An 11143-nucleotide genomic window follows, 5' to 3' on the forward strand; every position below is an offset into this window, starting at 1 on the left:
CTAACTGGTGTATGGACACTTAATTTTAGTGAAACCAAGGCCATTTCTGGATTTTAGTATGATTGGATTCTTTCAACTTCTTTTTCTTGCATTCCTCTCCTCCCTGTCTGCTTTCTTTGTCCCCACTTGGCACGATCAAATGACCAGAGACGTGCATGGCAGCACTATGCAGGTGGTATAAGAGTTTGCCCTAACCGCCCACAGTCTTTTCCTCTGCCTACCAGAATGCAAGCCCTGTGAGAGCTGAATGTTTAGTCTGTTGTCTTCATTGTTCTATTCCCAGAACATACAACAGTGCTTGGCACACGGTGGACACTCAACAAGTATTTGCTGAATGAATGAATAATGAAGGGCGTTGAAGTGGCTGGTTAGGAAGGCTGTGGCCAGGAAACACAAGGCAGGATGCTCTGGAATGCATCAAGAATAGCCTTAGTATGTCTGCTTCTATTCCAACCTCACTAGCAGGAATGTTGAAAATATGAAAAGAAACCAGTTTTATATGTTTTATAATTTTCAAGTCTGTGTGTCTACAGCATCCCACTTGAGCATCATTACAACCTATTATCCCGCTACAGATAAGGAAGTTGAGGTTCAGAGGTTAAGTGGCTTGCTCGTGGTCACTCATGTCATCAGAGCCAGACTGGATGGGAACACACGTCTTCTAGGTCTAAGACCTTATGTTCTTTCCACTTGCCCATGTTGTGTCCTGGGAAGCAAAAGCAGCAGGAAAGCTCACGTGACATGAGGGCATCCTGTGGACCTGGGCTCGTTGTGGTCGGAGAGATGGTGAGGATGAAGGATGAGGATATTGAAGAGGGTATCTAGGAAGAAGTTAATTGTGCTGAGGCAAAGATGAGGGGCAGAGCAGCACTGGTGCACCAGCTTCAGGAGGGGACCCAATCTGTTGCTACACAGAGCATTTTCCCCTCCAGCCAGGTGTGCAGATTGGAGATGAGAACAAATACATCTTGAACACCGACTGTGGACCAGTTGTTTCATAAATGCATAATCTTATTTAATCCTATTTTCATATTACCATTTTTGAAATGAAGAAATGGAAATTCAGAGAAGTCAAGTAACTTGCTCACAGTCACACAGCTGATAAATGGCAGGTATGGCTAATCTCATAGCCTGTGCTTTTCCAAGGTGTGGGAATGTGTGACCTGTAAGTAATATCTAAACAAAGGTTGATTCTACTTCCAGGCTCGGAGCCAACGTGGGAGGGGTGGTAATTATAGCAAATAATTATAGACGAACATCTTTTTTTCTTCATTCATTTAACACATATACATTGGAGGCCTCTTGTGTTATGCTAGACATTGGGGATACAGTGATGAAGAAGATGGAGAAGGCCCCTTTCCTCATGGAGTTTACATCCTGGGATGACAGGAGGGTGGTATATACAGACAAAAGACAAGTACACAAAGGAATAAATGATACGAAATATTGAAAAACTTCATAAAGGAAAAAAATAGGCAATAGGAAGACGGTGAAGCAGTAAGGAAGGTTTTGACTGCAGGTAATAGAAATATGGACTCAAATGACTTGAACAATAAAGAGATATATCTTTATATATCAAATAACAAGTCCTGGGGCTGGTTAATTTAGTGGCTCACAAGGCCATCAGAGATGCAGAATCTTTCCATCTTTCAGCTTTGCCATCTTCAGATGTTGACTTTTGTCCTCATGCTTGCCCCCACAAGGTCACAAGATGACTGTAGAAGGTCCAAGCTTAATGTTCTCACACAGCAGTAACCAAAGGCCAGAAGGCAGGGAAAGGGCATGTCATGTTTTTGGGCCCCTTTATAAGAGTGAAGCAAAGTTTCCCAGAAGCAACCAATCAGACATCCATCTATGCGTTACTGGGCAGAATTTTATCATCTTCCATAAACCAGTCATTGGCAAAGGAATGGCATTGCCGTGTTGGAATCTGATGAGCCAAGAGTCAACCTCTGGGACTGGGGAGGTTGACTTCTCAACCACATGACTGCCTAACACACTAACAAATCAAAATTAGGGTTCTGCTTAGCAAGGAACAGGATGCAAGGGAGAACGGATGTTGGAATTACAACCAATAGTGTCTGACTTAAGGGGTCTGTTTTGGGTAAGCTGGTCAAGGAGGCCTCCGTGAGGAGATGACATTTAAGGCAAGATGTAAAGATGTTAGATGCTGTGTTAGACCCCTGGAATAATACTAAGTGCATATGAACGTGCTGGCCCAGCTTAATTTAACCCCAGATCCCCAGATCCATTCTCTGTCCTGCCCTGTAGGTGGGAGGCCAGTCATTCGGTCCGCATCAACTCAGCTCACTTGCCAGCGACTTCCAGCCACATTAGGCCAATGGGAGGCACTGGTAGAAGATGGAGTGGGAGAGAAATGGTAGTATTTCTTCCTCGCTCCTCCCTTGCTTTAGGCTGTGTTTCTGGCTGTGGCAAAACTGCAGCCTCTTGAAGTCCAACCCTTCCTTGTGGTCCTAGCTCTCAAGGGACTTTGGTAACAATATTGTCCTTCCTTCCCCCCCCCAGCATCCAACACACCCAGAGTGGGGAGACACTGTCCGGAGCGGGGAGACACTGTCCGGAGCATCCCAGGGCCCTGAGCCTATGTTAAGTCCACAGAAGCCTCCTTGTCAGTGGCCTAGGGCCTAGTGTCCCTTTCTCCAACACAGCACAACTGTGTGCCCAGCACGTGCCGGTGCCAGTGCTCAGGAGAAGTGACAATGTGTGATCTGACCTTCAGAGTCTAATGCCTGATGCACAGAGTGCAGAATTTGTTGGAAGGAGGAAGGAGAGGGAAGAAGAAGAGGGGAGAGTGGGTTGGCCTTGTGTCCAAGTCAGTCCTGAGAATCCGTTCAGGTCACCACGCCTCAGGTCATAAGCAAACAGGTCACAGATCATGTAAAGGGGGCAACTCTGTTGTAGGGAAAAGACCTTGACCTTGAGAATCAGGAGGCTTTAGGTCTCAGCTCTGTCACTGCTGCCAATTCTGTGGCCTCGAACAATCCATCTGCTTCAGTTTCCTCCTCTGCTAAATGGACATGGGAGAACACACTTCTCATGTTTGAAAGTCACGCACAAAAGCACCTCAGGACTTGTGCAAATGTGAGTTGCTGTCATAATCACACCCAACCCCTGTTCCCTGGGAGGACGCCCTCCTCACACAGGACCCTTTCTTCTTGCTCCCTCAGAAATGCAGTCACGGCCAGGAGTGATGACAATATTTCACTCTAATTGGATACCACACACAACTAACTCTTTACATAGAACAGAGAGGAAAAATCATGAAAATTACACCACCTCTCCCACCCCAGGACTGTTGAATAAGCAAAAATCTTCAGCTTTTAAAAGACCATGTGGGGAAAAAAAAAACACACACACATGGGGTCTGGGAAGTGTTGCAGATGCTCTGAGGTGGGGTGGAGGGGCAGGGAGGAGATGGGGAGGGGCTGGAGCCCGGAGGACCAGGAGCTTGGTGTAGACCCCCACAGACAGCTAGATGTGCCTTTCTGGGACGAGCTTCATTTCCACTGAAGCCTGGATGGACCTGGCACCAGCCATGCAGAGTAATCTGGGTTTTTTAAAATTTTTAATTATTATTATTACTGGGGATTGAATCTAGGGCCTCATGCCTGATGAGCATGCGCTCTACCACTGAGCTATTACCCTCCCCCAATCTGGGTTTTTTAAAAGGGGGAACTTAAAGGGGAGGGTATACCTCAAGTGGTAGAGTGCATGCTTAACATGCACAAAGTCCTGGGTTCAGTCCCCAGTACCTTCATTAAATCAATCAATCAATCAATCAATCTAATTACCTCCCCCCCCCCCAAAAAAAGGAATAAAAGGGAGAACTTCATGATGAAACTGAGAGGTTGGGAGGATGCTGGTCCTGGGAGTGTGTGGGAGGGGGAAGGGATCTGAGCGGGGTACCCAGTATGTGTGAAGCCCTGTGTCAGACTCTAAGGAAACAGGTGGGGTAAGCATGCTTCTTGCCCCCAGGAGCTCTCAGTCTGGCTAAAGCATAGGACAGAACAGGATGTGGATCATAAGCTGTAGAAACATATCAGTCATGGCCGCAGGAGTCTGGCCTCAGCTCCAGTGAGAGTGAATGTCTCCAAACGTCCCTACAGAGGCAGGTGGAGTGTTTGTTGGGGGACTAGAAACTGGGACTGGGCCCATTTTGGAGACTGGTCAGAGGGAACGGAGGTCCTATGCTCCAGGGACTTGGACACCAAGCTGATCTGGGGCCAGGAGCAGTGCTCCTTGTGACCACTAGGAGGAGCCAGTGTCCTCGAGTGGACTGCTGGGTGGTGCTCTCCAGGGAGAGGGAGCCTTCCGTAGGTGGGGAAGGGAGAGCCTCAGAGGTCTCCAGGCCTCCCCCAAACACCTCCCCTTTGGCCTGCGTTCTGGCTTTCTCCTCTGTCACTCAGGCTGGTGGGAGTGTGGGGTTCCAGGTTCTGTGGAAATGGTTAGATTGTGCGTAAATCAAAAGCATATCTGTAGTCACCTCCCCAACTCAGAGTGGGAGAAACTTAAGGGGGCAGTTTCAGGCAGTTCACTCTACCCATCCAAGACTCAGCTTCCCCATCTTTAAGATGTGAGGATCTGATCATCCAAATGATTCCTGAGGCCCTCTGCTACAGTTAAAGGAAGGATTCCATCACCAAGGGGAGCATGCCATCCCTGGTTCCCGGCACTGCCTTATCCCCTCTACCCTCAGCCTTCACTGGTTTCTGCAGGTGCTCACTGCACAGCTTCCTGCCCCTTCTTCCCCCTCCCCAGCCCCAATTCAAGAACAGGCCTCAGCGGTAAGGGGAGATGTTGTAAGAGGCAGAGTCCCTGGGAGCCTGAGGACCTGCGTGGAGACCCACGCTCCTGGCACCACCTGGGCCTCTCTCTCAACCCGCATCTCATTCCCAAGCACAGCCTGGTTCCCAGCTGTCAGCCAGGTGTCTCTGCCTGCACCCGAGCACAGCCAGGCTGAACCCTCCACACCCACTCTAGGCTGCTCTTGCTCTTGGGCTGTCCCTCCCGGTGGGGGGGAACCACCCTCCCAATCACCATTACCTCTCTCTTCTCACACTTCCCTTTTCCATAATCACGTGGCCCAGAAGTCCAGACAGTCTGACCTGGGAGGTGCCCACCTCTCACTCTCTCGCCACCGCTGCTATATTCTTTCCGGAACCGGTTGGTCTCTCTGACTCCAGTCTGTCCTCCCTCTAATCTATCATCTATCTCTGCTGCTGCCAGAGAGCTCCTTCTAAAACACAAATCTGATTGAGCGCATCTCTGCTCTAAAATCTTGGCGGTAGGCGTGTGGCCTACAGATAAATCCAAAGTCCTAATGAGGTTTCTGAGTCCATTCATGGTCTGACCCTTGCCTCCCTGGTCAAGCGCACTTCCCAGCACGCTCCTTGGACCATCCACATGCACTTGTCCCCACCCACCAAGTGGCCTGGGTTCTTTCAGGGTTGTTGCCTTGGTGAACAACATCCCCTTGGCCAAGGATTCTGACTCTGATATCTGCTTGGTGAAGTCTGAGATCAGGGCTGTGCAGACTTTCCCAAGTAGCCAAGCCTTTCCCAAGCATCCCACACGTCTTGTATCTCCACAACCTGTCTGCCTCCCACCCCAGGGCCGTAAGCCCCTGTGCGGCTCTGTGTCTCCACGTCTAATTAGTGCTTGACGTGTGGCAGCGACTCAATACGGGAGTTTGAGTGAATGATTAGATATATGAATGGCCTGAGAAACTGGATGCTGGGTTGAAATCTTCCCTTTTTTTTTCTCTTTGCTGGAGCCCCGTGAGTAAAGGAAAATCAAGAGCAGTAGGAAATGAGGAGGAGGAAGTGGCGGAGGCCAGACCAGCCAGGGCCTTGTGGATAAAATAAGGAGTTCGGATTTTGTTTTTTACTGGCTCTCAGGTACCCACGTTTCATCATTTAGCTCATCCTCCTTAGAGAGTGGTAGTGCGTCTGCATCCTCACTCTTGTCATCATCATCCAATTGTTTTGGGGGCCTCTTCCCTCACGCACGGTGAGAACCCACCAACATTTACCTCATGTGAATCTTCATTCTCCCTGTTTCTACTTACAGGAGAATTTGTGATTCATTCTCAAAGCGGTAAGGCTTCAGAGGCTTTTAAGCAAGGCAGTGACATGATCTGATTTTCATTTCATGAAGATTGCTGTGTCTACTCCGTGGAGATCGCGTGGTAGGGGACGAAGTGGAGCTGGGAGACCAGACACAGGCTGCCGGAGCAGCAGTGGGTGCTGGCGCTAGCGGCAGGGCGGCGGCGGAGAGAGAGACAGTGGGGAGGTCGGCACTGGTTTCGGAGGGAGAGCAGACCGGGTTGGTTGGTGTATGAGTTGTGCAGGTCAAGAGAGAAAAAGACCTCAGCAGGGAAGTTTCCAGAATTTCTATACAGAAGGGTTTTGGGAGAAGTGATGCTGTCGAAAGAGGGGCCAAGGAACTGTCTAAAAGCTGTGTGCAGAGCGAGCACACTGTTCTTATTTACACTGTTTCTATTTGGGGCAGGTGAAGAGGGATGCTTAGGGAGATAATGGAGGGGGAGGGTTTGCCCCTCCAAACCATTTTTCCCCCCTTAACGGAAGCACTGGGGATTGAACCCAGGACCTCGTGCCCGCCAAGCATGGGCTCTACCGCTGAGCTATACCCCCTACCCCCAAATCACTTCTTAACACCATCACAGGCCACAGGGCCTTTGCATGGAAGGCTCTCACTGGAGCCTGGCTGGAGAGGGGATTTCTGCCCTCCTCCACACCATCTCGCTCTGCCATGCTCTTCTACTTTCTCTGTAGCATTTATCAAGTGTTGGCGCACTTCTCAGGTGCAGCCCCTTCCTAGAGCTTTTGGTGCCCTTTTGAGGCTCCTCCCCATCTCTCCGGCTTTGGGGACCTTGGCGGGTTTCTTGGAGAACCAGGAACCGAACGGAGGTCCAGGCCTTTGTGAGGAGCTGGTGCGAGGGCTGCACCCAGGGTTGGAGGAAAATAAACCCCCTAGACTTCCAGCTGGAAGGAGTCCCGACCCCGGAAGGTGGTAGCTGTCCCCCTACCCCTACTCTCACCCCCTCCCCCAGCTCCGCCAGCTGCTGGAGAGGGAAGCTGGGGAGGAAGGAGGCTTGGTGATTAAGAGCTCCGGTTGTCAGGGCTGGGGCCAGGGGGCACGCCCCCTGGGTGACATTTTCTCGCATTGTGTCCTCAGAACAAAAACAAGTCTTATTTGAGGAGCTGGAGGGGGGCGGGGGCAGGGGGCCGAATGGAATCGTGGCTCCAGGGAACGGCAATTACTCATCAAAGGCCAGGGCAGCCCACGTCTTTGTGTGCCCTCCGCAGCCCGCCCGTGCCTGGCCACAGGCCCCCAGCCCTAGTCCGCCCCCCCCCCGCCCCCGCCATTAGCAGGGCTGGGATCGTGTGTGGGCAAAGAGCTGTGGCAGGCTCGGCGGGGGGAGAGGTGACCAGGGCCGGCTTCCTGGAGGAGGGGAGACCCAAGGAGAATGAAAAAATGGAGTGGGTCTCCGGAGACAAGGGGGTGAGTGCAGGCGGGAGGGCGGGGCAGAACCTCTAAGGTGTCAATTCAGCCCCCGATGGAGAGTCCTAGAGGGGTCAGGGGAGGGGGCTGCTTCCTGCAAGGAGGGCTATTTTGGGGCCTGAATCAAATCAAATCCGCCGCCGTGGCCCCCAGAGCCCCCAGCAGCTGCACAGAACAGCTGTCTGACTGAGGGCGCAGAGTGGCTGGAACCTCGCTTCCTGCCCCCAGCTGATCTCTCCGGGGGTGTGGGCTGCAGGGGAAGGGGGAAGAGGATGTGAAAGGGCTTTGGGCGAATCAGAAACCTGGGTAAAAACCTTGTGCCTTTCCTCCTCCTGGGCTGGGCTACCTTGGGGCTGAGACTGGCCTCTCCTGCCAGTCTTTGGGGTGCGCCTGATAATGGAAGAGGGTCACCCCAGAAGCTCTTCCTTGCACCCTCACCCTCCTTTGAGCCCCAAGCAGGTATCTCCCCTGCCCATTCTCTCCCCAACTCCACCACCCAGGAAGCCCTCCTGCTCTTCTCCTGGAAACCTGTGATGGGATGGGCCTCCTCCCACCCTCAAAGGCTAGTCATCACTCATCTCCCTGGGTTGTCTTGGTCTCTGTTCTGGGGTGTGTGTGCACAAACTGTCCCATCAGACTCACTCTTCCTTCAATGAGGGGTGGGGGCTCTGAGGGAGGGAGGGGACTTAGCAAGGACAGAGCAGGGGCCAAGTCTCTCATTAGATTAAAGGCTCCCCCGACCCCAAGGCTTGAGGCTGGGGACACATCTCCTTCCCCCAAGGCAGTGCCTTGCAGGGCGCTGTCTCTCCCATCAGACCTAGATTTGATGCCTTCCTCCAGCAGAATCTCCCAGCCCTCCACTTGGTGTTGACCCACGAGGCGCTTGAGAGTTGGTGCTCTGGGAGACAGGTCAGCTCGAGGGCAGGTGCCTGTTCAGGCCTCTGATTGTACCAAGGGAAGCCCTGTGCACACATGCCCGCCAGAACCTGAGGCACACTTGGGAGGAGCACCAACGCCTCCTCCAGGGAGGCCTTCTGGGACAGGCAGGAAGGAGAGCCTCTCTCTTTCGGTCTACCCTGGCTCAAGGCCAGTCAGTGTCCACAAGTGTGACCAAGGCTGGGATGTGCCCTGGGGCAGCCCTGTGCCTCAGGTCACAAGTCCATGACAGGGTCTCTCAGGCCCATCTTGTGCAGAAAGAGCCCCATTGTCCCGGGGGCATAGCTGAGGGGTGAGTTCAGAGCCCAGAGATGTAGACAGCTAGGCTGGTCACCGGCGTTCTGACCACAGCGGGAGGGAGTCAGGGAGAACTGCTGGGCTGCCTGTTGGGGAAGGAGGCCGGCACACACAACAGTGCCCACGGAGCCAAGAGCCCAGACAGACACTGCCATCCTCACATAGGCCCACTGGTTCCCAAGACTCCCCAGCGCGAGCACACACACGCACACGCACACGCACAGCCCTGCCCTCAGGACAGCCGAGCAGAGCTGATGGCAGCCCCTCCTCTCCTCCTTCCACATTCCTGCCAGCAGATGCTCCATTCCTTCCTTCTGGGAGCTCTCGAGGCAGAATCTCCCCACCTTTGGTGGGGGGGCACCGGACAGAGTGACAAAGGGGAAGCAGGACTGTGGCACCTGTCCCTGGGGGCAGGGGCAGCCCCTGGAGCCCCACCCACACTGGGCTGGGTACTTTGATCTCCCGTCTGGGGTGCACTGGTGATGGGGGCTGCCCAGGTTAACAGAGATGCACCTACCAGGTCTTTTCGCTAGCTCTGTTTCCGGATCTGAGCTCTCATCTTCCTCCTGAGCCCCACCACCTGCTCCAGTGAAATCTTCTGCCTCTCACTGAGCTCCCCACCTTATGGACCACCCCCATCTCACCCAATTCCGCTTCTCTCCCACTCCCGCCTCTGAGTCCTCGTTTCTGGAAGAGCAGCATCCTTTCCTTCCAATCTCTGCGGGCCCCAGAAGGTCTGGTCTACAACACAGACCCCACAGATGGTGGCTGAGACAGTTGCACCGGTCTGCCCATGCCCAGCCACACACACTCACACACACACACAAACCACCACTACCACCATGCAGGCCCAGCCTGTGAAGGCTCATGTGGGCCTGTAAGGTGGGCACACTTGGTACCAGCCATGTCAGCCGGTTGGGCCTCCTGGCCCAGCAGGGCTCACCAGGCTTCAAGCAGACCATGGGCTGAAGAGAAGTGAACGGCCAGGGGAGAGTCTAGTAACCAGACCCTGGCTTGAGCTTGATTTTGGCCCTGAATCCATCTGACGTGGGGTTCTGCAATCCAGCCTCCTTGCAGGATCATTCACAAAAATCACTCTTTCCCCTGCAAGCTTCCTAAAGCGAGAGAGGTGCAGTCCCCATTCCCCTCTCTCCCACCCAGGACAGTTCAGTTCAGTCGCTGTCAGGAAGCCAGAGAGGTAAGCAATGGGGTGAGAGGGAAGAGGAAAGAAAGGAAAATAGAAAAGCAGAGGGAAGGTGGGGGGAAGGGGAGAGAGGAGGCTGAGCCAAGAGATGGGAGGAAGGAGGCTACCAACCTCCTTCCCTCTGTCCCTCCCTCCTTCCTCCAGCCTGGCCATGCCAGGCACAGCTCCAGACACAAATGTGGCCCATTGGGCCCAGGCTCCAGACTGCTGTGAGGTCCTCCTGGGCTCACCTGGGCCAAGGGTGTCAAAGCACTCCTCACCCCACTGGAAACCCAGGCTGTGAGCCCCAACTCAGAAGGCGATTCTGGAAATCAAATAGAAGAAGACAGATCTGCCCCCAGGAACCCCTAGGAGGCTCAGCCCCTCCACTGCTGGAGACCCTCTCCCCTAGACCAGGACTGTGCTGACCACCAGGAGGCCAGGCCTGCTGGCAGAAGCGGAGCCGCCGCCCCCAGCCCTCCACTGTGCCTCGCCAGTGACTATTTGCTGACTGTCTCTTTCATGTCGCTAATCGCCCAGCCCCGTCTAATTGATAATTAGCCTTGAGAGCCCAGCCTGTGCTTGGCTAATTGCTGCTTGTCTCACCCTCATCTCCGGCAGCGGAGCCGTGCCAAGGCCGCTGCCTGGGCTCTATCTGGGCTGCTGGCATCCGTACCAGGCCCTGTGGAGGTTTCTGCCGCCCCACCCTGCTCTAGCCCAGGGGGGCTGCGGGGCACAGTGTTTCTCAGTGGCAGTCTCTGGCCTGGGAGTGAGTGGCCCCCAACTGTCCCTCTGGGCAGCTGCAGAGGGTGGCCCCAGGCTTCAATCTTAAAGGAGACAGCCATGAGCGAGCCCTGGTTCCTGCTGGGGAACAGTCTGCGAGGGGTCCAGGGAGGATGAGATGTCTGAGCCGGGCCTTGAAACATGTCTACGATTTAACCATCAGAGAAGGGAGAAAGGACATTCTAGGCATAGGGGAAAGTGGGGTTGCTTGTAAAAGAAGGCTCTAGGGCAGGGCTGTGAAAAAGCTGTTTGGGGACCTGGAGGCAGTTGGCCCAGTTTGACTGGATGGTCTGGCATATGGGTGGTGGGAGAGGCGGCTGGGGAGGCAGGCAGGGGCGGGATTGGGGAGGACTGGCTTTGGGTGCCAGGCTAAGGAGTTGGGTTTCATTCTCTGGGCAG

The sequence above is a fragment of the Camelus bactrianus genome, chromosome 16 (genome assembly GCF_048773025.1).
Source record: "Camelus bactrianus isolate YW-2024 breed Bactrian camel chromosome 16, ASM4877302v1, whole genome shotgun sequence".
Classification (NCBI taxonomy): Eukaryota; Metazoa; Chordata; class Mammalia; order Artiodactyla; family Camelidae; genus Camelus; species Camelus bactrianus.